General features: G+C 40.5%; 1 pseudogene across 1 annotated transcript; it reads right to left on the bottom strand.

The window, feature by feature from the left end:
- Positions 1–4,491: 4,491 nt before the first annotated feature.
- LOC112856812 (immunoglobulin heavy variable 3-74 pseudogene) lies at positions 4,492–26,008 on the bottom strand (annotated as a pseudogene). Its single transcript, XR_015251816.1, has 3 exons — positions 25,918–26,008; positions 11,726–12,145; positions 4,492–4,673 (listed from the first exon to the last, which is right to left on the bottom strand). The product of XR_015251816.1 is annotated as an immunoglobulin heavy variable 3-74 pseudogene (transcript).
- Positions 26,009–27,996: the final 1,988 nt, after the last annotated feature.

The raw sequence follows: 27,996 nt of genomic DNA, 5'->3' as shown, positions 1-27,996 counted from the left end.
CTGCTTCATTACTGGTGTATCGAAATGCACAAATTTCTGTATGTTGATTTTGTATGCTGCAGCTTTAATGGTTTATTGTATCAGGACTAGCCAGTTTTTGTTGGTGGAGTTTTTCAGGATTTCTATGTATAGTATAAAATTCAACTCCAAAACTGAATAATCCTATTAAAAAATGAGCAGAAGGCATGAATAGACTTTCCAACATGCAACATACAGATGGTCAATAAACACATGAAAAAATGTTCAACATCACTCATCATCTGGGAAATATAAATCAAAACTACAACGAAATAGCAACTCACTCCTGTCAGAATGACTAAACTCAACTACACAAGAAACAACAGGTGTTGGTGAGGATACAGAGAAAGAGGAACACTTTCACTGCTTGTGGGAATGGAAACTGGTGCAGCTTGTCTGGAAAACAGTATGGGCATTCCTCAAAATGCTAAAAATATAACTACCTTATGACTGATCAATTGAACTACTAGGTATTTACCGAAAGGATACAAAAATACTAATTTAAAGGGGATTGTACCTCTATTTTTATACCAGCCCCATCAAAAACAGCCCAGCTATGGAAGCAGTCCAAGTAAGCATTGACTGGTAAATGGATAAAGTATATGTGGTATATCTACACACACACACAGACACACACACACACACACAGACACACACACACACACACACACACTCATACTCATACACTGGAATGTTTCTCAACCCTGAAATGAACGACATTTGCTCTTTGTAATGATATGGATGGAGCTAGGGAGTATTATGCTAACTGAAATAAGTCAGAGAAAGACAAATATATGATTTCATTCATATGTAAAATTTAAGAAACCTCAAATGGGAAATGGGACAAATAAGAGAGAAGAGCCACACCAAGAAATACAATTTTTTCAATGTTTTCAAATTTATTTTGAGATAGAATGGGGGAGGGGCAGGGGAAGAGGGAAGGAGAATCCCAAGCAGTCTCTTTGCTGTCAGTGCAGAAACCAAAGATGGGCTTGATCTCAGGAACCATGAAATCAAGACATGAGCCCAAATCAAGAGTCTTAGGGTTAACCCATGGAACATGTAAACACAACAAAACAGACTCTTACCTATACAAAAACTTATGGTTACCAGATGGAAGGTGGGAGGAGGGTTCGGGAAGTAGGTGATGGGGTTGCAGGGGCGCACTAATAATGAGCACTGGGTGTTGTATGGAAATGCTGAATGACTACATTTTACACCTGAAAGTAATATTACATTGCATGTTTACTAAGTGGAATTTGAATAAAATCTCAAATGATGTATTTACAGTGTCTGTAAATGGCCTTGTTGGCATACAGCCCATGAAGAAACATTTATTCCAGAAAATATACTGACAGAAGGAAAAGCTAGAATTTTGAGCTAAGGTTTGTGCCTTTCCTTCCCCACCCCAGCTCAGCAAATGCAAACTCCAGTGCAAGTATCTGGGACTATAGGTGTGTGCCACTGAGCCTGACTGCAAACTCCCCTCCAGACTGTTGTAGCCAATACACAGGGTTCACGGTGACCAGCTACTGTTCAGAGGACTCTTTCCCAGAGAGACAGGATGTCATGACCCTAAGCTGTTTGTTGTTGAGGCCAAGCCCCAGAAAGTGCCACTGAGATTTGGACACACACATTGTTTGCATCCACACTCCCAGGGTGGAAACTCTGCCGTGGGTACAGTCCACTAGGGATGCTGGGAGCCTGGTCGCCACAGACCTGACTTGTATGGCAGGAGTCTCATGCCACCAGGACAAGCAAGCCACAAGGAAATGAAGGTGCCACCCACCCCTAAACTGAGCCCTCAGTTTCCAAACTGAGTGAGGAGGGAATCTTGTTTGTCCTCACCTGCAGCTGCAGAATTTTTCCCAGGGATTGGGGGAGTGGGAACAATCCACTAAACCAAGGTGGAAATCTGTTCCGGTGCAACTGACTTCATTTCCAGCTGAGGGTGAGGAAGGTCTGGGCCTCATGTTGCGGGAGAATCAGGTGCAGGAGACAGATGGTTTCAGTGGAGTATTCCGAACCTACTCCTCCTCACCTGCAGGAGAGAGCCAGAGCCAGGGACAGTGGAGGGAACAGCTCCTGTCAGAACACATATCAGATTATGGCCTCAACAACTCTCCATTCAGAGGAGTCCTAGGTTCTGGGGTCTAGTCTGTGGAGACTTGATACATCAGAGCATGGTTGAACATAGGGGAGCACTCAAATGAAGCAGAGGATCTTACCATGTGGCGAGGAACAGAAAGACATAAAGAATGCCCAACCAAATCACTGTCACCATGGTCTGGCTGTGTGAATGTCCCAGGCCACACCACCTCTGTAATTATGAGACTACCGCCCTTCCCTCCACCATCGTGTCTTTTAGTTTCACCTGGTTTCAGATGTGCATCAGTAGTGTCACATTTATCTGAAAAGCATCCCATTGATGGAAGTTTCATACTTGGTTTATTCCTTTATATTGTGAAAGCGTTTTGCCTTATTCTTAGCTTCTAACACTAAGAAAGAAGTTGTAAATATTTACACACCATTTATTTTCTGAGCATGGGATTTCTTTCTGGAGCAAACACTTGGGAGTGGTATTTCCGGGTTACATGTTAAGTTGTCCATGTACAATGTCATAAGCAACAGCCAATGATTTTCCAGAGGTGGTGTTCGTTTTTCATTCCTACCTACAGTGTTTGAGGCCCCATGTGTGCTGGATGCTCTCCTGGATGGTGTTGCCAGTGTTCCCTCCATACCTGAGCCCTCAGGATGTGTGCATAGGGCATCTATTGCATTCTTGATTTGAATTTCCTTGACAGTCGATGGTGTGAAGAGTCTTTTCCTGTCCTTACTTAATGTGTCTACAACCTCTAGGATGGGATGTTTACTACGCAAGGCTGTGCTTGTTTTATAGAGGGTTGTATCCTTTCTTCCTATTGACTGTCGAGGGTTCTTAGCATATTCAGGATGCAGGTCCCTTGGTGGTTATGCAATTTTTGAATATTGTCTCTTTGTCTGTACCTTGTCTTACTGCTATTGATTGTCACGTGTTCAGAAAAAAATTATTTGATTTTCACAAAGCCCATTTATACTATTTCTTTTTATGGGCCTTCGTTTCTTAGGTATAATTTTGGTTTTCATAATGATTGATTGCTTGTGACTGATATCTTTTTTAAAATTTTTATTCTTCAGAGAGAGAGAGAGAGAGAGAGAGAGAGACAGAGACAGAGTTCCAGTGGGTGAGAGGCAGAGAGAGGGAGACACAGATTCTGAAGCAGGCTCCAGGCTCCAAGCTGTAAGCACAGAAACTGACACAGGGCTCACACCCACGAACTGTAAGATCATGATCTGAGCTGAAGTCAGATGCTTAACCGACTGAGCTGCCCAGGTACCCCACTAATTTCTTGATTTACAAGGTAAGTAAAATCTTTTTTTTTTTCTGGTTTCTCTCAGTGTTGACTTGTTCCCTAACTGGTCTCTGGTCTCTGTTGTTTGTTTTTAAGTTTATAGTGTGTAGTAACTCATTTTCTTTTTTTTTAAATTTTTTTTAATGTTTTTTTATTCTTGAGACAGAGAGAGAAAGAGTATGAATGGGGGAGGGTCAGAGAGAGAGGGAGACACAGAATCTGAAGCAGGCTCCAGGCTCTGAGCTGTCAGCACAGAGCCTGACACGGGGCTTGAACTCATGGACCGTGAGATCATGACCTGAGCCGAAGTCGGATGCTTAACCGGCTGAGCCACCCAGGCACCCCAAGTAACTCGTTTTCATGGCATGGTTTTTTTCATAATATATGGAAATTCTGTTCTCATGCTGAAATTGAACTCAAGTTTCACAAGATATGCTGTGTGTGTCTCTTTGGCCAGATTGTTCATCAGATTTGATAGATGTGCTCTGGGGCCAAAAAACACGTTAACCTTTCCAGGTTTTGGGGTTTCTATATGTGTCAGAAGCCATTGACCACTGTGCACACAAGCAAGTTCGTGACTCAAGATGTTTCCTTCACAATTCTATGTGAAACGCTGACAATTCATTCTGTGCATTGTCACTGTCAGATACTTCATGAATAGAACACACTGAAACTGTTTTATCATTTCCTGAAATTATTTTTTGTTTTGCATGTTTGGGAGTATAAGATTTTTTCTTCCTTCCAAGGGGAGCTCATACTGCATTTGTGGAATTATTCCAGGCTTCTCATCTCCTAATGCTTTTGCAACGTGCTGTACAGTGTTTTACTAAATGCATATTTAGGTTTATTTGTACTCTGCCACTTTGGGTGATAGGAGCCCATGAGACAGGCTGCACCATATGGGTTTTTATTTGTCCCCATGTAAGTGATCTGTCATATTGAACATTTATAGAACACATAGCCCCTCACTTTCATGCACCACAAACAGGGGACATGCTTCTTTTCAAAGAGAAGGGAAAAGAATATAAGGGAGTGGAGCCAGAAAGGTCGCGGGAGGAAACCAGGAGCCTGGCAGGAATGGTCAACTCTCCACATTTTCCAGTTCTGCAGATGAGGGTTCCTGCTGAGGCCCAACCTGGGTTCTTGTGCAGGTGTCTGGACAAGCTGCCCATGGGGTGTCTGCAGTGGAGTCGAGAAGGGCAGCTGTGGTTTGAATTACAGCCCCCCTGGCACCACTGGAAAAGTCAATTATGTTAATGTCCACTAGCAGTTAGGGATAAAATGAGTAAATGCAAGAAGTTAGACTCACTACCTTAGATTCCATGTTCATGACAATTTGTGACAATGTTTCTCCCTTCCTTTTTTTTTTTCCACTCTTCTAACTTTTTAAGTTTGTGTTTAAATTTTTATTAGATTACATACTGTGTAATATTAATTTCAGTAGTAAAATATATTGATTCATCACCTAGTTTCACATCCAGTATGCATCAGAACACGTGGCCTATTTAATTCACATCACCCATTATCCCATCCCCCACCTGCCCTCCAGCAACCCTCAGTTTGGTCTCTAACCTTAGAGGTTTTTTTTATGATTTCTTGCTTTTTTCCCCTTCCCCTTCCCCTTCCCCATCTGTTGTGTTTCTTAAATTGCCCATATGAGGAAAACATATGGTGTTTGTCTTTCTTTGACTGACTTACTTTGATTAGCATGATTCCCTCTAGCTGCATCAACATCTTTGCAAATGGCAAGATTTCCTTCTTTTTTTCTGACTGAGTAATATTCCATTGTATACATATAGCTCATTCATCACTCGGTGGACTTTTGGTCTCTTTCCTCACTTTGGCTCTCGTTGTTAATGCTGCTATAAACATTGGAGTGCATGGGCCCCCTCAAATTAGAATTTTTGTATCCTTTGGGTGAATATCTAGTAGAGGAATTACTGGAGTGCAAGGTAGTTTCAGTTTTAAGTATTTAAACTTTTCTGGAATGGCCACACCCCTTTGCATTCCCAACAAGAGTATAAAAGGATTCCCTTTTCTCCTCATCCTCATCAATATTTCTTGTTTCCTGAGTTGTTAATTTTAGCCATTCTGAGAGTTGTGAGGTCTTATCTCATTATAGTTTTGATTTGTATTTCCCTGATGTTGAGTGATGATGAGTATTTTTCATTAGCCATCTGGATGCTTTCTTTGGAAAAGTGTCTAGTCACGTCTTCTGCCCATTTCTTCACTGGATTATTTGTATTTTCGGTGCTGAGTTTGATATGTTGTCTGTAGATTTTGGGTAGTAAGGCTTTATGAGATATGTAATTTGCAAATACCTTTTTCAATCCTGTAGGTTGCCTTTTAGTGTAGTTGATTATTTCTTTAGTTGTGCAGAAGCTTTTTATTTTGATGAGGCCCCAGTTATTAATGTTTGCTATTATTTCCTTTGCGTTCTGAGACACGTCTAGTAAGAAGTTGCTATGTCCGATATCAAAGAAGTTGCTGCCTGAGTTCTCCTCTAGGATTTTGATGGTCTCCTGTCTCACATTTAGGTCTTTCACCCATTTTGAATTTATTTTTTGTATGGTGTAAGAAAGTGGCTCAGTTTCATTCTTCTGCATGTTCTGGTCCAGTTTTCCCAACACCCTTCGTTGAGAAGACTGTCTTTTTTTTTCCATTACATAGTCTTTCCCACTTCATCCAACATAAGGTGACCACACATGTGTGAGTCCATATCTGGGCTTACTCTTCTGTTCGATTGATCTGTGTGTCTCTTCTGTGCTTGTAGCGTACTGTCTTGATGACTACTGCTTTGTAATATAGCGTGAAGTCTGCAATCATAAAGTCTCCTGCTTCTTTGTGTAGCATAGACATGTCAACAATACTTGCTCCTTCAATCCTGAACATTGACTGTGTTTTCATTTCTTTGTGTCATCCTCAGTTCTTTCATCGTATTTATATTTTTCAGAGTATAGATCTTTTAACCCTTTATTTATCCTATTATTTTTGGTGCAATTTTAAAGGGGATGGATTTTTTTGGATTTGTCTTTCTGTTTCTTCATTATTACTATATACAAATGCAATAGATTTTTGCATGTTGATTTTGTATCTTGTTACTTTGCTGAATTTGTGTATCAGTGCTTGCAATATTTTGGAGGATTCTTGGGTTTTCTATATAGAGTGTCATGTCATCTCTGAAGAGTGCAAGTTTGACTTCTTTCTTGCCAATTTGAATGCCTTTATTTCTTTTTGTTGTCTGTGAGGATAAGACTTCCAGTGATATGTTAAGTAGAATGATGGGAATGGGCATCCCTCTTGTGTTCCTGACAGTAGAGGAACAGATTTTTGTCCCCACTGGGGGATATTAGCTGTGAGGTTTTCATATATGGTCTTTATGATGTTGAGGTATGCTTCCTCTATGCCTTGTTGAGGGTTTTTATTAAGAAAGGTTGCTGTACTTTGTGAAATGCTTTTTTTACATCTATTGAGAGGATCATATAGTTTTTATCCTTTATCTTATAGATGTGTTGTATGACATTGAGTTATTTGTGAATATTGAACCACACTTACAGCCAAGGAATGAATCCCACTTGATCGTGGTAAAAAATAATTTTAGTGTATTTTTGAATTCAAGTAGCAATTATTTTCTTGATAATTGTTGCATCCATGCTCATTAGGGCTAGTGGCTTTTAAGTCTCCTTTTTAGTGGGGTTTGATTTGATTTGGAACCATGATCATATTGTTCTTATAGAATGAGTTTGTAAGTTTTCTTTCCATTTCTATTATTTGGAACAGTTTGAGAAGACTAGGATCTTCCATCCTACTTAAATAGATTATTTACACTCTTCTTTAAATATCAGGTAGAATTCACCTGTGAAGCCATCAGGTCCTGGTCTTTTGTGTTTCAGTAGAGTTTTTATTATGGATAAATTGCTTTGTTCATTATCAGTCAGTTCAGGTTTTCTATTTCTTCCTATTTCAGTTAATGTAGTTTCCATTACTGTAGGAATTTATCCAGTTCTTCCAAATTGACCAGTTTGTTGGCATATAAATTTCCAAAATACTTTCTTCCTATTGTATTTCTGTGCCATTAGTTGTGATCTTTCCTCTTAAATTTGTGGTTATATTAACTTAGTCCTTTCTCTTTTGTTTTTGGTAAATCTGGCCTTGGGTTTATCATTTTTATTTATGCCTCCAAAAACCAACTTATATTTTCATTGATGTGTCTAATGTTTTGTTTGTTTCTTTATCATTTGTGTGCTCTAATGTTTTTAATTTACCTTCTCCTGCTGGCTTTAGGGTTCATTTGCTGTTCATTTTCTAGCTTCTTTAGTTGTGAAGTGGTTGTGTGTTTGGGATTTTTCCTCTTTCTTGAGTTTGGCTTGTATTGCTATATATTTCCCTCTTCCAACCACTTTTGCTGCATCCAGATGGGGCACTGGCATGTTTTCATTTTAATTTGCATCTATGTATTTTTTATTGCTTCTTTAATTTCCTGAAAATCTCATTCATTCTTTACCACAGTGTTCTTTAACCTTATGTATTAGTGGTGTTGCCAAAGTTTTTCTTGTGGTTGACTTCATGTTTCATAGTGTTTGGTATGAAAATATGCCTGTATGATCTGAGTTTTTTTGAACTTGTAGTGAGCTGATTTATGACATAGTATGTGATCTGTTGTGGAGAATATTCCATGTGCAGTCAAAAAGAATGAGCATTCTGTTGCTTTAGGATGGAATGTTCTGAATATATCTGTTAAGTCCATTTGGTCAGGTGTGTCTTTCTAAGCCACTGTTTCCTTATTAATGTTGGCTTAGGTGATGTGTCCATTTCGGTAAGTGGTGTGTTAAAGTTCTCTATTATTCTTGTATTATTATCAATAAGTTTTTTATGTTTCTTATTAACTGATTTATATATATCAGTGTTTACAATTTTGGTGTATAAATATTTAAAGCTTTATATCTTCTTGCTGAGTAGACCCCTTCATGATAATGTACTGACTTCCTCATCTCTTGTAACACACTTAGGTAAAATCTAGTTAGTGTGATATGAATATTGTACTAAACCTTTCTTTTGACATCCATTAGCCTGATAAATTGTTCTCCCTCCCCTCACTTTCCATCTACAGTTGCTTTAGGTTGAAAATGAGTCTATTGTATGTCGTGTATAGAAGGTCTTGTATTTTTAATCCATTCTGATATCCTATGCCTTTTGATTGGACCATTTTTCCCTTTTACATTCACAGTGATTATTGATAGATATAAACTTAGTGGCATTGTGTTACCTCTGAAGTCACTGTTTCTGGAGATTTTCTCTGCTTATTTCTAGTCTTTGTTTCTTTTAGTCTTCCTTTGCCACTCAAAGAATCACCTTTAATATTTCTTGCAGGGCCGGTTTAGAGGCCATGAACTCCTTTAATTTTTGCATTTCTGGGAAATTCTATCTCTTCTTGTATCCGAATGACAGCCTTTCTGATAAAGTATTCTTGGCTGAATAGTTTTCAACTGAGCATGTTGTGGATATCATGTCACTCCCTTCTTGCCTGAAGGTTTCTGTGGATACATCTGCCATAATCTTTTCTTTTGTCTTCCCTGTTTAGTTCGCGACCTCTTTTGTCTTGGTGCTTTTAGGGTTTTCCTTTTTCTGTGTGTTTTGCCAATTTTACTATGATATGTCTCAGGGTTGGCCTGCATTTTTGAATTAATGGCGTTCTACGTGCCTCTAAGATGTGCATGTCTGTTTCCTTCCCCAGTTTGGGAATTTCCCATGGTAATTCACTCAGATAACTCTTCTTCCCTTGTTTTATCCCTCTCCTTCTTCTGAGACTCCTTTGAGAAGCATTTTATTACACATTATGGAGTTGCTGAGATCCATAAACTTATGTTTGTGATGCAATATTTTAATTTGCCTCTTCCTTTCTGCTTCATTTCCTCCATAATTTTATCTTCTATGTCTCTTATTCATCTGCTTCTTTCCACCTTGAGGTCATTATATACAATCAGTTTCACATCTCAGTTACAACATTTAAAACTTCAGCATGACTAGGTTTTAGGTCTTTTCTATATCCAGTAATGGTTTATCAAATGTCTCCTATGCTTTCCTCAAGCACACCAAGTATCCTTATGATAGTTTTTAAAAATTCTATTTCCTTGTGAGAGTTTTTAGAAATTCTGTTTGAGGCATATTAGACGTATGTGTTTTAATAATATCCCTGGCAATGTCCTTTTATCATTTTTTATTTTGGGATGAATTCCTCCATCATGGTGTATTTCTATGTCTCCGCTTTCTTAAGTGTTTTAGAAAATCCCGTTTTGTTTTCTGCTTCTAGAGTAGTGTCTTTATTGAGAAGTGTTCAATTACTGTTGAGGGCTTGACACATTAGGAAGCATTTGTTGTGTGTTCTGTGTGCACTGTGCTGTCGTGTATTGGCTGCTCTGTCCTTCAGCTAAGTCCTCTGCAGAGTTTCTCCTTGTCTCCAGTGATGAGTGTTTAGACATTGTCCACAATGTTGTGAATTTTAACTAGGTGAGTTTGTTCTGACTGTTAAAAGAGACTAATTCCTATTTCCCCTAGAGGTGAAGTTATGCCTCACTATATGGTCAGTAGACTTGGTGCCTGTGGGGGTATATGTCGTCTTTTGAGGGAGGGGAGCACTGCTGGTCTGGGTTCCAGGCACTCTTTCCCTAGTAAGGAAGCATCTGAGGAAGGCAACGGGGGGTATAGCTTGGTGTCAGTGGCTCAGCTTCTACTAGGAGGTGCTGTGCTGCTCACTGAATTCTGTCCATCCTGAATGGTGGGAGGAAATATTGCCATCAGCTCCCTATCTATTCCCTGGAGTTGGAGTTCCCAGCTACCCCTGTTCAGGAAGCCTTCACACAGGGAGAACAATCTGTACTCATGGGTCCCAGGCTTCCATCAGAACCCTGCATTCACCCTGTCATGTCCAAGCCATTGGCCCACCTGGCGGCACAGGGCTCTTATGTTTTTTTCTCAGGAGCTCTAGCTGGGTTTGAAAACTCTAGATTATATGAACTCAATATGACAGGGACATCACTGATCCTCTGGGAGAGGGTCTCTCTGTGCTGTGCCTGGAGCTAGTTACCCCAGAAGGGCAGTTGCATGAACACTAGGGGCTTGGAGTTCATGGTGAAGAACAACAAGAAGGCAGATTCCAGTTAGCTGCTCTCAGCAGAGGCTCCTATGCTAATGACCAGAGCAGTGCAATGGTGCCTGTCAGCTCTCCTGCCCCATGAGAGGAAATGCACCCTTTACGAAATGCACCCTGAGAAGGGAACTGTCTCTTCCCAAGTCGCCCAGGGGATTCTCAGACCACAATGCCCCCTATGGGACCCAGCCCTCCTTCTCCACAGAAGCACAGCTATGCCCACCAGGCTCCATGCCAGTCATGGCATGGACTTCTAAATCTTCAGTCCTTGAACTCCGCGTTTACAGGAGGTTGACTTCTCATGATTACTTTTATGTGTCATTTTGACTGCATCATGGGTACCCAGATTCCCCACTGTTTCTGTGGATGTCTGTGATGTGTTACAGAAGAGACTGGAATTTCTATCCATGGTTTCTGTCTGCCTGGGCATCACCCATTCCATTAAGGTTCTGAGTAGAAACTGATGCAGAGGGTGGAGGAATTCCCTCAGTTTTACTTCCCATGTGCCTGTTTGAATTGGAACATTGGTCTCCTCTGGCCCTTGTTCTGAGAGTTACATCATCAGCTCTTCACGTTCTGAGACTAGACACTAGTTCAGAATCAGATGAGAATTACACCACTGGTTTTCCTGGGTCTCCAGCATGTGAGAGTGGAACGTGGGTCTTATCAATGTATTTAGTCATATAAACTGATGTGCTTTGGTTTCTGTGCCTCGGGAGAATCCTGACTAATACACGGAGATGAATTATCTCTTCTTTAGAGGAATTGAATAAAGCTGTAGCTCATTTAAAGTCCTGAGTAGCAAGTGCCAGGAGGGAAGTGTCACGTTGTTTGATTGGGGAAAGCACTGGGTGAAGATGATGGGGAGCTGTGGGATCCTGTGGTCCTGGCTGCACAGTGAGTGCATCTTAGACTCCTGTAAAGGTTCAGCTGTTGTGCGTCAGGAAATCTGCAATTCACTCATAGAGAGAGACAGGAGTAAGCAATGCAAAGAACTGCGTCTTTTGTGCATGTTAGGGTAGTTTTCCTATGACAACACAGTTGCTAATTCAGAGTTAATAGGTAATCACAGAATCCTGTGTCAAGAGAGGCTCCCTGGGGAAACTGCTGTGTGTAGAGGAAGCCCCAAGACCCTGACAGGAAACCTGTCTGTGTCCTCCAACTGCACCTGCTCCTGGGAACACAAAGTAGAATTGTGCATAGTGTGCGCCCCCTGGTGGTGCTGTTCCCCTCCTGCAGGAAGGTTTGTGTCTGGGCTCCCAGTGAAGTCCCCTCACTGTGTCTCTTGCACAGTAATATGTGGCCGTGTCCTCGGTCTTCAGGCTGTTCATCTGCAGATACAGCGTGTTCTTGGCGTTGTCTCTGGAGATGGTGAATCGGCCCTTCACGGAGTCTGCGTAGCTTGTGCTACTTCCATCATATCTAATATATGCAACCCACTGCAGCCCCTTCCCTGGAGCCTGGCGGACCCAGTTCATGCTGTTGCTACTGAAGGTGAATCCAGAGGCTACACAGGTGAGTCTCAGGGACCCCCCAGGCTTCACCAGGTCTCCCCCAGATTCCACCAGCTGCACATCACACTGGACACCTGAAGACACAAGACATCGTGGTCAGCAAACTGTCACACATCCACTGGTTCTCACTCATACCCACTCACATACTCTGTGTCTCTCGTTCACCATGAATTACCTTTTAAAAGAGCAACAAGGAAAACCCAGCCAAGCACAAACTCCATGGTTAGGTGTCTGTGTTCTGTGCTGATCACAGAATGAGAACACCTGGGACACCCGGGGTTGGGGCTTCTCTCCCAGCTGCAGTGTCAGGGCTGGGCTGGTTTTATCAGCACAGAGAGGGCCCCATTTGCATGTGCTCTGACATATATATCACACTCCAGACTTAAACTTGAATCTTTAAAAGTGAACGACAGGGTTAGGGATGCACTTGTAGTTTAGGTTGTGTAGATGGTGCTGTGACAGTATGAAGAATTCTAATCAGTGAGCACAGGTATATTTGCAGGCCCTTGTGCATTTTTACAGGCCTTTCATCAACATAGATCATTTTCACTCTACAAGTGTTTTACATACTTTTTGAAGTTTAATACAAAATACTTTATTCTGTGCCATTTTCAATTGTATTATTTTGTTATTTGTTTTGCATATATTTCAATGCTGGTGTGTGGAATCACAGGTGGTTTATTTTTTATTCATTTATTTTTTTTCTTTTTGTATCCTGCCCTTTTCCTCATTTTTAAAAATTAGTTCTAACATTTTTTGTGGTATCTCTAGGCTTTTGTTATGTTTAAGATCATGTCATCTGCAAACAAGTAATTTTCCTTCCTCCTTACTGATTTAAATGTCTTTATTTCTTTTTATTGCCAAAGTTTGTGGGTACTTCTTCCAGTTGTAGGATAAGTCTATCCTAGACTCCCATGTAAGGATTCAATTGAAATAAGACTGATCTAAAGGGGATGTTAAATTTCATTTTGCAAGTGCATGGCCTTCCTAATGATATGATACCCAGAGAATGAACAAAGCAGGTGGCACTTGTGACTTTCAGACAACAAAACTTTGGATTTGGCAAGAGTTAAGGCAAAGGTGTGGGTTTGGGCTATTTAATTTGTCAACAAGTAACTAGGTTTGTTTGCACATCCTTCTTGTCCTTGTGTTCCTTATTCTGGTGCTAAGGATGTTTCTCCCCTCCTGGCACAGGGAAGGGAGTTTTCCCAAGGGAGATTTATTTCCTGATGTCAAGGGACAAAGGACGGTCTTGAGTGTCCTTGGACTGGCTGTTTCTCACGTGGCTTTCATCCAAATCAGCAATGTGACACGATTATATGGTTTGAGGCAGCATGTTTATTCTTCACATTATCATGTGGAATACATATGTTGGGGGTGATCATCATTGCCTGGCTCCTGATGTGGCAGGAATGGTTTTCGTATTTTACTGTTCAATATGCTGTCAGAGGTGGGCTTTCATAGGGGCCCTATTCATGTGGAGGTAATTTTCTTCTCCTTTTTTGTCATTAACATGTTTGTTTTTTATTTTTAAAAATTTATATCCAAATTAGTTAGAATATAGTGCAACAAGGATTTCAGGAGTAGATTCCTTAGTGCCCCTTTCCCATTTAGCCCATTCCCTCCCACAACCCCTCCAGTAACCCTCAATTTTTTCTCCATATTTATGAGTCTCTTCTGTTTTGTCCCCCTCCCTGTTTTTATATTATTTTTGTTTTCCTTCCCTTATGTTCATCTGTTTTGTCTCTTAAAGACCTTAAATGAGTAAAGTCATATGATTTTTGTCTTTCTCTGACTGACTCATTTCACTTAGCATAATACCCTCCCGTTCCATCCACAGAGTTGCAAATGGCAAGATTTCATTCTTTTTGTTTGCCGAGTCATACTCCATTGTGTATATATACCACATTTTCTTTCAACGTTTTTATTTATTTTTTTTTTTTATTTTTGGGACAGAGAGAGACAGAGCATGAACGGGGGGGGGGGGGAGCAGAGAGAGAGGGAGACACAGAATCGGAAACAGGCTCCAGGCTCTGAGCCATCAGCCCAGAGCCTGATGCGGGGCTCGAACTCACGGACCGCGAGATCGTGACCTGGCTGAAGTCGGACGCTCAACCGACTGCGCCACCCAGGCGCCCCATATACCACATTTTCTTTATCCATGATGGATTATTTGTTTTTTTGAGTGTTGAGTTTGATAAGTTCTTCATAGATTTTGAATACTCTTTATCTGATATGTCATTTTCAAATATCTGCTCCCATTTGTCAGTTGCCTTTTAGTTTTGTTGATGGATTCATTGCTGTGTAGAACCTGTTTATCTTGATGATATCCCAAGAGTTCATTTTCACTATTGTTTCCCGTGCCTCTGGGGACAAGTCTAGTAAGAAATTGCTCTGCCAAGGTCAAAGAAGTTTGTGCCTTTCTTCTCCTCTAGGATTTTGATGGTTTCCCTTTTCACATTCAGGTCTTTCATCCATTTTGAATTTATTTTTGTGCATATTGTAAGAAAGTGGTGCAGTTTCATTACAGTTCCATGTTGCTGTCCAGTTTTCTCAACACCATTTGTTGAAAGGACTCTCATTTTTCCATTTGATACTGTTTCCTGCTTTGTCGAAGATTAGTTAACCATATAGTTATGGGTCGATTTCTGGGTTTTCCAATCTGCTATGTTAATCTATGTGTGTATTTTTATGCAGGTACTATACTGTCTTGATGACTATAGCATTGTAATATAGCCTGAAATCTAAATTGTGATGCCTCCAGGTGTTTTTCTTTTTCAGGATTGCTTTGTGGATTCAGGGTCTTTTGTGGTTTCATGATAATTTTATTATTGAAATGTTTTTTATTTATTTTTGAGACAGAGAGAGAGAGCATGAGCAGGGGAGGGGCAGAGAGAGAGAGAGGGAGACACAGAATCTGAAGCAGGCTTCAGGCTCTGAGCTGTCAGCACAGAGTCCAATGTGGGGCTCGAACTCACGGACTGTGAGATCATGACCTGAGCTGAAGTCAGACGCTTAACCAACTGAACCACCCAGGCTCCCATACCATGATAATTTTAGAATTACTGGTTCTAGCTCTGTGAATAATGCTGGCATTATTAGACACGGATATTTGCATTGAATTACTTGCGTTGAATGTCTAGATTGCTTTGGGTAGTATCAACTTTTTAACAATGTTTTTTCTTTTAATCCATGTGCTTGGAATATTTTTCCATTTCTTTGTGTCTTCTTCAATTTCTTCCATAAATGTCCCAGATTTTTCAGAGTGAAAATCTTTTAACTCTTTGGTTAGGTTTATTTCAAGGTATCTTGTGGTTTTTGGTGTAATTGTACATGGGAACAATTCCTTGATTTCTATTTCTCCTGCTACATTATTGTTGTATCAAAATGTAACAAATTTCTTTATGTTGACTTTGAATGCTGCACCTCACTCATTGTTTGCAGCCCCACTGCCAAAATGGAAACTCTTCCCTGGGAACAGTCCACTAGGGATGCTGGGAGCCTGGTTACCCCAGACCTGACTTGTATGGCAGAGGTCTCATGCCACAAGGACAAGCAAGCCTCAAAGAATTGAAGTTGTCACCCACCCATAAGCTGAGCCCTCAGTTTCCAAACTGTTTGGAATCCTGTTTGTCCCAGACACTGCAGATCTTTGCCAAGAGTTTTGCCCAGGTAAAGGGGGAGCTGGAGTAATCCACTAAAGCAAGGTGCAAATCTGTTCCTGTGCAACTGACTTCATTTGCAGCTGAGTGTGAGGAAGGTCTGGGCCTCATGTTGTGGGAGAGTCAGGTGCAGGAGACAGATGGTTTCAGTGGAGGATTCCTAACCTACTCCTGCTTACCTTCAGGAGAGAGCCAGAGACATGGACAGTGAAGGTAACAGCTCCTGTCACAACACATATCAGATTATGGCCTCAACAAGTCTCAATTCAGAAGAGTCCGAGGTTGTAGAGTTCAGTCTGTGGAGACTCCATACATCAGAGGATGGTTGAACATAGGAGTGCACTCAAATTAAGCAGAGTATCTCATCATGTGGTTTGGGAAAGAAAGAGATAAGGAATGCCCAACCAAACCACTGTCACCATGGTCTGGCTGTGTGAATGTCCCAGGTCACACCACCTCTGTAATTAAGAGACTACCGCCCTTCCCTCCACATCATGTCTTTGAGTTGCACCTGGTTTCAGGTGTGCATCAGTAGTGTCACAGTTCTCTGGCAAAGCATCCCATTGATGGAAGTTTCGTAGTTGGTTTATTCCTTTATATTTAGAAAGACTTTTGCCATATTATTAGCTTCTAACACTAATAAAGATGCTATAAATATTTACACACCATTTATTTTCTGAGCATGGGATTTCATTCTTCAGGGACAAATACTCGGGAGTGGTATTTCCAGGATCCTTTTTATGTCATCCATGTATAATTTCATAAGCAACAGCCAACGGGTTTTCCAGAGCTGGTGTTTATTTTTCAACCCTACCTGCATTGTTTGAGGGCCCACGTATGCTGGATGCTCACCTGGATGTTGTTGTTAGAGTTGTTCATACCTGAGCCATCAGGATGTGTGTATAGGGCATCTATTGCATTCTTGATTTGAATTTCCCTGACAGTCGATGGTGTGAAGAGTCTTCTCCAGTCCGTACCTAACGTGACTATAACCTCAAGGATAGGAGGTCTACTACACAAGGCTGTGCTTGTTTTATCGAGGTTTGTTTCCTTTCTTCCTATTGACTGTTGATGGTTCTTAGTATATTCAAGATGCAGGTCCCTTGGTGGTTATGCAATTTGTGAATATTGTCTCTTACTCTGTAACCTATCTTACTATTGATTGTCACCTGGGCAGATAAACATTTGATTTTCACAAAGTCTATTTATACCATTTCTTTTTATGGGTCTTGTGTTCTTAGCTATAATTTTCATTTTTTGATGATTGATTGCTTGTGACTAACATATTTTTATAAATGTTTATTCTTGATTGAGAGAGAGAGACAGAATGTGAGCGGAGAAAAGCAGAGAGAGAGAGAGAGGAGACACAGAATCTGAAGCAGGCTCCAGGTTCTGAGCTGTCAGCATAGACCCTGACAACAGGGCTCAAACCCACAAACCGTGACATCAAGACCTGAGCTGAAGTGAGACACTTAACCGACTGAACCACCCAGGCACCCCACTTATTTCTTAACTTAGAATGTAACTAAAAGTCTTGTTTTTTTCTGGTTTCTCTCAACGTTGACTTGTTCCCTAATTGGTCTCTGGTGACTTAGTGTTTTGTTGTTTGTTTTTCAATTTATACACTCTAGCAACTCATTTTCATGGCATGTTTTTTTCATAATATATGGAAATTATGTTCTCATGCTGAAATTGAAGTTCAAATTTCACAAGAGTTGCTATGCTATGTCTCTTTGGCCAGACTGCTCATCAGATTTGATAGATGTGCTCCTGGGTCAAAAAACACGTTTACCTTTTCAGGTGGTGGGCTTTCTATATGTCTCAGGAGCCATTGAGCTCTGTGCAAACAACCAAGTCCTTGACACAGGATTTTTCCTTTGAAATTCTATGTGAAACCCTGAAAATCCATTTTTTGCATTGTCACTTTCAGACACTTTGCAGACACTTCATGAATAGAACACATTGAAACTCTTGTATCATTTCCTAAAATTATTTTACTCTTGCATGTTTGGGACTATAATTTTTCTTCTTCCTTCCAAGGGGAGCTCATATCTGCATTTGTGGAATTCTTCCAGGCTTGCTTCTCATCTCTTAATGCTTTTCCAACGTGCTGTGCTGTTTGTTACCAAACGAATACTTAGGTTTACTTGTACTCTGCCACATTGGGTGATAGGAGCTGCAAGACAGGCTGCACCATATGGGCTTTATTTTGTCCCCTTGTATGTGATCTATCATATTGAATGTTTATAGAACATGTAGCCCCTCACTTTCATGCACCACTAACAGGGTACATGGTTCTTTGAAAAGATACAGGAAAGAAGACAAGGGAGCTGAGATAGCAAGTCAGGGTAGGAAACCCAGAGCTTCTCAGGAAGTGTTAAGTCTCCACTCTTTCTAGTTCTGCAGATGTGGGTCCCTGCTGAGGCCCAAACTGGGTTCTTGTGCAGGTGTCTGGACAAGCTTCCCCTGATGTGTGGGCACAGTGGAGTTGAGAAGGTCAGCTGTGGTTTGAATTCCAGCCCACCTGGCACCGCTGTGAAACTTCATGCATACATTAATTAATGTCCACTACCTTAGGGATAAAATGGGTAAATGCAAGACGTTAGACTCACTATCTTAAATTCCATGTTCATGAGAATTTGTGACAATAATTCTCCCTTCTTTTTTTCCCACATTTTTAATTTTTAAGTTTGTGTTTAAATTTTTGTTAGTTAAAATATTGTGTGATATTAATTTCAGTAGTAGAATTTATTGATTCATCACTTACATTGACACCCAGTACTCATCACAACGTATGGCTTAGTTAATCCCCATCACCCATTATTCCATCCCCCACACACCTGCCCTTCAGCAACCCTGTTTGTTCTCTAACCTTAGAGTTTTTTATGATTTCTTGCGCTTTTTTCCCTTCCCCTATGATCATCTGTTGTGTTTCTTAAATTCCCCATATGAGGAAATCATATGGTGTTTGTATTTCTTTGACTGACTTACTTCACTTAGCATGATACCCTCCAGCTGCATCAACATCATTGCAAATGGCAAGATTTCATTTTTTTCTGACTGTGTAATATTCCATTCTACACATATAGCAGATTCATCACTTGGGGGACTTTTGGTCTCTTTCCTGAGTTTGGCTGTCATAGTTAATGCTGCTGTAAACATTGCGGTGCACGTGTGTCCTCAAATCAGAATTTTTGTATCCTTTGGGTGAATTCCTAGTAGAGCAATTGCTGGAGTGGAAGGTAGTTTCATGTTTAGATTTTAAACTGTTTCTGGAATGATCTGGCACTTTGCATTCCCACCAAGAGTATAAAAGGGTTCCCGTTTGTCCTCTTCCTCATCAATACCTGTTGTTTCCTGAGTTGTTAATTGTGGCCATTCTGACAGGTGTGCGATTGTCTCTCATTCTAGTTTTGATTTGTAATTCCCTGATGATGAGTGATGTTGAGCATATGTTCATGTGTTGGTTAGCCATCCGAATGCTTTGTTTGGAAATGTGTCTCCTCATGTCTTCTGACCATTTCTTCCCTGGATTTTTTTTTATTTTGGGTGTTGAGTATGAGAAGTTTTTTTATAGAGTTTGGATAGTAAGCATTTATCAGATATGTGGTTTGCAATTACCATTTTAAATTCTGTAGAATGCCTTTTAGATTAATTGTTTCTTTAGCTGTCCAGAAGCTTTTTATTTTGATGAGGTCCCAGTAGTTCAAGTTTGCTTTTATTTCCCTTGCCTCTCGAGACACGTCTAGTAAGAAGTAGCTATGTCCGATGTCCAGGAGGTTGCTGCCTATGTTCTTCTCTAGGATTTGATGGTCTCCTGTCTCACATTTAGGTCTTTAACCCATTTAGATTTATTTTTGTGTATAGAGTAAGAAAGTGGTTCAGTTTCATTCTTCTGCATGTTCTGGTCCAGTTTTCCCGACACCCTTTGTTGACAAGACTGTCTTTTTTTCCCATTACATAGTCTTTCCTACTTCATCCAAGATGAGGTGGCCATGCATTTGTGAGTCCATATCTGGGTTTACTATTCTGTTCTTTTGATCTATGTGTCTCTTTTGTGCTTGTAGCTTACTGTATTGATAGGTACAGCTTTGTAATATAGCATGAAACCCACAATCATGAAGTCTCCCATTTCTTTGTGTAGCAAAGACATTTCAACACTCCTTGCTCCTTAAATCCATGAACATTGAAGGTGTTTACATCTCTTTGTGTCATCCTCAGTTTCTTTCACTGTGTTTATAGTTTTCAGAGTATATATATTTTAACTCTTTAGATATCCTATTATTTTTGGTGCAATTGTAAACGGGATGGATTGTTTTTTGATTTATCTTTCTGTTTCTTCATTATTGCTGTGTATAAATGCACTAGATTTCAGTATGTTGATATTGTATCTTGTGACTTTGCTGAATTTGTGTATGAGTTCTTGCAATATTTTGGTGGAGTCTTGAGTTTTCTATATAGAGTGTTATGTCACCTGTGAAGAGGGCAAGTTTGACTTCTTCCTTTCCAACTTGAATACCTTTATTTTTTTGTTGTCTGTTTTTAAGGATAAGACTTCCAGTGCTATGTTAAGTAGACTTATGGGAGTGGATATCCCTCTTATGTTCCTGACAGTAGTGGAAAAGTTTTTTTTTTCTTTTTTTTCTACCCACTGAGGATATTAGCTGTGGGGTTTTCATGTATGGACTTTATGATGTTGAGGTATGTTTTCTGTATCCCTTGTTGAGGGTTTTATCAAGAAAGGATGCTGTACTTTGTCAAATTTTTTTTTTTTTTGCATCTATTGAGAGGGTCGTATCGTTCATATTCTTTCTCTGATTGATGGTATGTATTACATTGATTTATTTGTGACTATTGAACCACCCTTCCAGCCAAGGAATAAATCCCACCTGGTCATGTTAAAGGATCCTTTTAATGTATTGTTGGATTCATTTGCAAGTATTTTCTTGACAATTGTTGCATCCATGCTCAGTAGGGCTAGTGGCCTTAAGTCTCATTTTTAGTGGGGTTTAATCTGGTTTGGAACCATGGTCATACTGATCTTATAGAATGAATTTGGAAGTCTTCTTTCCATTTCTATTATTTGGAACAGTTTGGGAAGACGGGAATATTCTATTCTACTTAAATAGAATATTTGACACTCTTCTTAAATATCTGGTAGAATTCACCTGTGAACTTATCTGGTCCTGGAATTTTGTGTGTCAGTAGATTTTTGATTAATGATTCAATTTCTTTGCTCATTATCAGCCTGTTCACGTTTTCAATTTCTTCCTATTTCAGATTAGGTAGTTTACATTATTCTGGGAATTTATCCCTTTCTTCCAGATTGCCCAATTTGTTGGCATATAAATTTCCAAACTATTTTCTCATAGTTGTATTTCTGTGGTGTCAGTCGCAATGTCTCCTCTCAAATTCTAATTGTATTTATTTTGTCCTTTCTCTTTTGTTTTTGCTAAGTCTGCTCTTGGGTTTATTATTTTTATTTATTCTTACAAAAACCAACTTATAGTTTCATTCATCTGTTCTACTGTTTTTCTTTGTTTCTATACCATTTATTTCTGGTCTAATCTTTTTGTTTACCTACTCCTGCTGGCTTTAGGGTTCATTAGCTGGCCTTTTTCTAGCTCCTTTAGTTGTAAAGTGGTTGTGTGTTTGAGACCTTTCTTCTTTCTTGAGCTTGGCCTGTACTGCTACACATTTCACCCTTCCATCAAGTTTGCTGCATCCAGATGGTTTGGAACTGGCATGTTTTCATTTTCACTTGCTTCTATGTATTTTGTGTTGCTTCTGTAATTTCCTGAAAATCTCATTCAGCTTTTACACAATGTTCTGGAACCTAATGTATTGGTGGTGTTGCCCAAATTTTTTTGTGGTTGACTTCAAGTTTCATAGTGTTGTGGTTTGAAAATGCGCATGGAATGATCTCAATCTTTTTGTACTTGCAGAGGGCTGATTTGTGGCAGATTATGTGATCTGTTCTGGAGAATGTTCCATGCACACTCAAAAAGAATGTGTATTCTGGTGCTTTAGGATGGAATGTTCTGAATATATCTGTTAAGTCCATTCAGTCTGTGTGTCTTTGAAAGCCATTGTTTCCTTATTGATTTTCAGCTCAGATTGTCTTTCCATTGCTGTAAATGGAGTGTTAACGTTCTCTATTATTAATATTGTCTATTATCAATGAGTTTATGTTTCTTATTAACTGATTTATATATTTCAGTGCTTACATTTTTCGGGTATAAATATTTAAAGCTTTGCATCTTCTTGTTGGATAGATCTCTTTATGATGATATACTGCCTTCCTGATCTCTTGTAATGAACTTTGGTTTGAAATCTAGGTAGTGTGATATGAGTATGGTACTGGAACTTTCTTTTGACGTCCATTAGCATGATAAATTGTTCTACCTCCCCTCATTTTCAATCTATAGGTATTTTAAGTTGAAAATGAATCAATTGCATGCAGCGTATAGGAGGATCTTGTATTTGTTTTTATCCATTCTGATATCCTATGTCTTTTGTTTGGAGCATGTTGCCCTTTTACATTCACAGTGTTTATTGATACATATAAACTTAGTGCCATTGTATTACCTCTAAAGTGATTGTTTCCGGAGATTTTCTCTGTTTATTTCTAGTCTTTGTTACTTTTAGTCTTCCTTCCCACTCAAAGGTTCCCCTTTAATTTCTCGCAGTGCTGATTTAGAGGCCATGAACTTCTTTGGTTTTTGTTGGTCTGGGAAATTCTATCACTCCTTGTATCTGAATGACTGCCTTACTGGAGAAACTATTCTTGGCTGTGTAATTTTCAATTGCACATGTTGAGGATATGATGCCACTCCCTACTTGCATGAAGGTGTCTGTGGAGACAACTGCCATTGTGTTTTTAATCTTCCCTTGTTAATTAGCGACTTCTTTTGTGTTGCTGCTTTTAGGGTTTTTCTTTATCTGAATGTTTTGCCATTCTTCTTATGATATGTCTCAGAGTTGGCCTGCTTTTTTTTTTAATTTTTTTTTTTTTATTTTAATGGGTGTTCTCTCTGCGTCCTAGATGTGGACGTCTGTTTCCTTCCCAAGCTTGTGGAAATTTTCTCTATAATTCACTCAGATAAAACGTATCCCTCTTTTTCTCCACTTCTTTTGGGACTCCTTTCAAAAGAATGTTATTACAGTTTATGGGGTTGCTGATTTCCCTAAGTTTGTGATGCAATATTTTAATTTTCCTCTTCCTTCCAGCTTCATTTCCCCCATAATTTTATCTTCTATGTGCCTTCCTCATTCATCTGCTTTTTTCAGCCTTGAGGTCATTATATCCAATCAGTTTCACATCTCGGTTACAACATTTAAAATTTCATCCTGACTAGGTTTTAGGTCTTTTATGTTTGCAGTAAGGGTATCCCTCATGTCTCATATATTTTCCTCAAGCACAGCTGGTATCCTTATGATACTTTTTAAAATCCTGTTTCATTATAAGAGTTTTTAGAAATTCTGTTTGAAACATATTATTTATATGTGTTTTAAGTATATCCCTCACAATGACCTTTTATCGTTTTTTCTTCTAGGATGAATTCCTCAATCATGTTGTTGTCTATGTCTCTGCCTTCTTAAATGTTTTAGAAAATCCTGTTATTTTTTCTGCTTCTAGGGTAGTATCTTTATTGAGAAGTGTTCACATACTGTCCAGGGCCTGACACTTCATGAAGCATTTGTTTTATGTTCCATGGCACTGTGCTGTCGTGTTTTGGCTGCTCTGTCCCTCAGGACAGTCCTCTGCAGAGTTTCTCCTTGCCTCCAGTGGGGAATGTTGGACCTTGTCCCCAGTGTTGTGAGTTTTCACTAGGTGAGTTTGGTCTGCTTGTTAAAAGAGGCTAATTCCTATCTCCCCTAGAGGTGAAGCTATTCCTCCCTATACGGTCAGTTGACTTGGTGCCTGTGGGTGTATACGGTGGTCTTTGGAGGGAGGGGTGCAGTGGTGGTCTGGTTGCCAGGCACTCTTTCCTGGTAAGCAAGCACTTGATGGGAGCAGGAGTAGGTGGAGCTTGGTGTTAGTGGCTCAGCTTCCACTAGGGATGCTGTGCTGCTGAGTGAAATCTGTCAATGTTGATTGGTGGGAGGAAATATTGGCGTCAGCTCCCTCTCTAGTCCCTGGAATTGGAGTTCCCAGTCTCCTCTGTTCAGGAAGCCCTCACACAGAGAGAACACTTGTGGGTCCCAGGCTTCTGTCAGAATTACTTTCACGCTGTCTGTGTCCAAGCAATTGGCCCATCTGGTGGCACAGGGTGGCACAGCCCTCGTGGCACAGGGCTCTCACATTTTATCTCAAGAGCTCTAGCTGGGTTTGAAAACTCCAAATTATGTGAACTCAATATGTCAGGGACCCCACTGATCCTCTGGGAGAGGACATTGATGTGCTCTGCCTGGTTTACCCCAGAGCTGGTTTACCCCAGAAGATCAGTTGCATGAACACTAGGGGCTTGGAGTTCATGGTGAAGAACAACAAGAAGGCAGTGTCCAGTTAGCTGCTCTCAGAAGAGGATCCTATGCTAATGATCAGGGAATTTTAATGGTGCCTGTCAGCTCTCCTGTCCTATGAGAGGCAATGCGCCATCTCCCAAACGCATTCCAAGAAGGGAATTGTCTCTCCCGATGCGACCCAGGGGATACTCAGACTACAGTTCCCCTTATGGGCCTCTCCCCTCTTTCACAGGAGCACTGCTATGCCCACCAGGCTCCACCCCAATGATGGAATCGACTTAAATCTTCAGTCTTTGAGCTCCACGTTTACAGGGGGTTGGCTTTTCATGATTAACTTTATAGGTTATCTTGACTGCATCATGGGTGCCCAGATTCACCACTGTTTCTGTGGATGTCTGTGATGTGTTCCAGAAGAGAATGGGATTTCCTTCCATGGTTTCTGTCTGCCTGGGCACCACCCATTCCATTAAGGTTGTGAATAGAATCGGATGCAGATGGAGGAAGAATTCCCTCATTTTTACTTCCCATGTGCTTGTTTGAACTGGAATATTGATCTCCTCTGGCCCTTTTTCTGAGAGTTACATCATCAGCTTTCCACGTTCTGAGATTAGACACTAGTTCAGAATCAGACAAGAATTACATCACTGGTTTTCCTGGGTCTTCAGCTTGTGACAGTAGATCATGGGACTTCTTAACCTCTTTTGTCATGGAAACTAATGTGCTTTGGGTTCTTTTGCTCAAGGGAATCCTGACTAATACATGGAGATGATTTATCTCTCGTTTAGAGGAATTGAATAAAGCTGCAGCTCACTTAAAGAACTGAGTTTCAAGTGCCAGGAGGGAAGTGTCACGTTGTTTGACTGGGTCCAGGGCTGGGTGAGGATAAGGAGGAGCTGTGGGATCCTGTGGTCCTGGCCGCACAGGGAGTGCATCTGGGACTCGTGTAACGGTTCAGCTGTTGTGCCTCAGGAAATGTGTAATTCACTCATGTTGTTGGACCAGAGTAAGCAAGGGCAAACAACTGTGTCTTTGTGCATGCTAGTGTAGTTTTCCTATGACAACACAGTTGCTAATTCAGACGTTAATAGGTAAACACAGAATCATAAAACCAGGGAGGCTCCCTGGGGAAACTGCTGTGTGGAGAGGAAGCCCCAGACCCTGACAGGAAACCTGCCTGTAACCTCCATCTGCACCTGCTCTTGGGCACTCAAAGCAGAATTGTGCATAGTGTGCATCCCCCTGGTGGTGCTGATCCCGTCCTGCAGGGAGGTTTGTGTCTGGGCTCCTAGTGAGGTCCCCTCACGGTGTCTCTCGCACAGTAATATGTGGCCGTGTCCTCGGTCTTGAGGTTGTTCATCTGCAGATACAGCGTGTTCTTGGAGTTGTCTCTGGAGATGGTGAATTGGCCCTTCATGGAGTCTGCATAGTTTGTGCTACCTCCACTACCACTAATTTCTGCGACCCACTGCAGCCCCTTCCCTGGAGCCTGGCGGACCCAGCTCATCCAATAGCCATTGAAGGTGAATCCAGAGGCTACACAGGTGAGTCTCAGGGACCCTCCAGGCTTCACAAGGTCTCCCCCAGACTCCACCAGCTGCACGTCACACTGGACACCTACAGACACAAGACATCTTGGTCAGGAAACTGTCACACATTCACTGGTTCTCACTCATATCCACTCACATACTCAGTGTCTCCCGGTCACCATAAATTACCTTTTAAAAGAGCAACCAGGAAAACCCAGCCCAGAACAAACTCCATGGTTAGGTGTCTGTGTTCTGTCCTGATCACAGAATGGGGACTCCTGGGACTGGGGCTCCTCTCCCAGCTGCAGGGTCGGGGCTGGGCTGGTTTTATCATCACGGAGAGGGCCCTATTTGCATGTCCTCTGACATATATATCAAACTCCACATTTAGACTTGATTCTTTAAAAGTGAACGACAGGGTTAAGGACGCACTTCTACATTAGTTTGTGTGAATGGTGGTGTGACAATATGAAGAATTCTTTTTCTTTTTTTCACTTTTGGAGTTTTACCTTTATTAATGGAGTTTTTGGCATAATGTTTAAGAAATTTTTACCTCAATGTCATGATCATTCAGTATTTTCTTTTTTTATATATATTATTTTTTATTATTTATTTATTTAGTTTTATTAATTAAAATTTATATCTAAATTAGCATATAGTGCAACAATGATTTCAGGATTAGATTCATTAGTTCCCCCTTACCAGTTTAGCCCATCCCCCTCCCAAAATCCTTCCAGCAACCCTCTGTTTGTTCTCCATATATGAGTCTCTTATGCTCTGTCCCCTCCATGCTTTTATATTATTTTTGTTTCCCATCCATTATGTTTATCTGTTTTGTCTCTTAAAATCCTCATATGAGTGATGTCATATGATTTTTGTCTTTCTCTGACTAATTTCACTTAGCATAATACCCTCCAGTTCCATCCACATAGTTGCAAATGGAAAGATTTCATTCTTTTTGATTGCCTAGTAAGACTCCATTGTATGTATATATATACCATATCTTCTTTATCCATTCATCCATCGATGGACATTTGGGCTCTTTTCATATTTTGACTATTGTTGATAGTGCTGCTATAAACATGGGGGTGCATGTGTCCCTTCGAAACAGATCACCTGTGTCCCATGTATAAATGCCTAGTAGTGCAATTGCTGGGTCATAAGGTAGTTATATTTTAGTTTTTTGACAAACCTCCATACAGCTTTCCAGAGTGGCTGCACCAGCTTGCATTCCCACCAACAATGCAAAAGAGATCCTCTCTCTGCATCCTTGCCAACATCTGTTGTTGCCTGAGTTGTTAATGTTAGCCATTTTGACAGGTGTCAGGTGGTATCTCATTAGGGTTTTGATTTGCATTTCCGTGATGATGAGTGATGTGGAGAATTTTTTCATGTGTTGGTTGGCCATCTGGATGTCTTCTTTGGAGATGTGTCTATTCATGTATTTTGCCCGTTTCTTCACTGGATTATTTGTGTTTTGGGTATTGGATACCAGCCCTTTGGATTTTATAGATTTTGGATACTAACCCGTTATCTGAGATGTCATTTGAAAATATCTTCTCCCATTCTGTCAGTTGAATTTTAATTTTGCTGATTGTTTGCCTTCACTGTGCAGAAGCTTTTTATTTTGATGAGGTCCCAGTCGTTCATTTTTGCTTTTGTTTCCCTTGCTTCTGGGGACGTGTTGAGTAGCAAGTTGCTGTGGCCAAGATCAAAGATGTTTTTGCCTGTTTTCTCCTCGAGGATTTTGATGGTTTCCTGATTTAATTGAGGTCTTTCATCCATTTTGTATTTTTTGTGAATGGTGTAGGAAAGTGGTTCAGGTTCATTCTTCTGCATGTCACTGTCCAGTTTTTCCAACAACAGTTGCTGAAGAAACTTTCTTTATTCCATTGGTATTCTTTCCTGCTTTGTCAAAGATTACTTGGCCATATGTTTGTGGGTCCACTTCTGGGTTTTTTAATCTGTTCCATTGATCTGAGTGTCTGTTCTTGTTTTTGTTTTTAAATTTTTTGGCGTTTATTTATGACTTTTGAGAGACAAAGACAGAGCATGAGCGGGGGAGGGGAGAGAGAGAGGGAGGCAGAGAATTCCAAGTAGGCTCCAGGCTCTGAGCTGTCAGCACGTAGCCCGTTGCGGGACTCAAACTCATGGGCCACAAGATTTTGACCTGAGACAAAGTCAGACGCTTAACTGACTGATCCACCCAGATGCCCCTGAGTGTCTGTTCTTGTGCCAGTACCATACTGTCTTGATCATTACAGCTTT

The sequence above is a fragment of the Puma concolor genome, chromosome B3 (genome assembly GCF_028749965.1).
Source record: "Puma concolor isolate L17-30 chromosome B3, mPumCon1.1.hap2, whole genome shotgun sequence".
NCBI lineage: Eukaryota > Metazoa > Chordata > Mammalia > Carnivora > Felidae > Puma > Puma concolor.
Note: the sequence above shows the minus strand (reverse complement) of the source record. Positions and strands in the feature narration are given on the sequence as shown.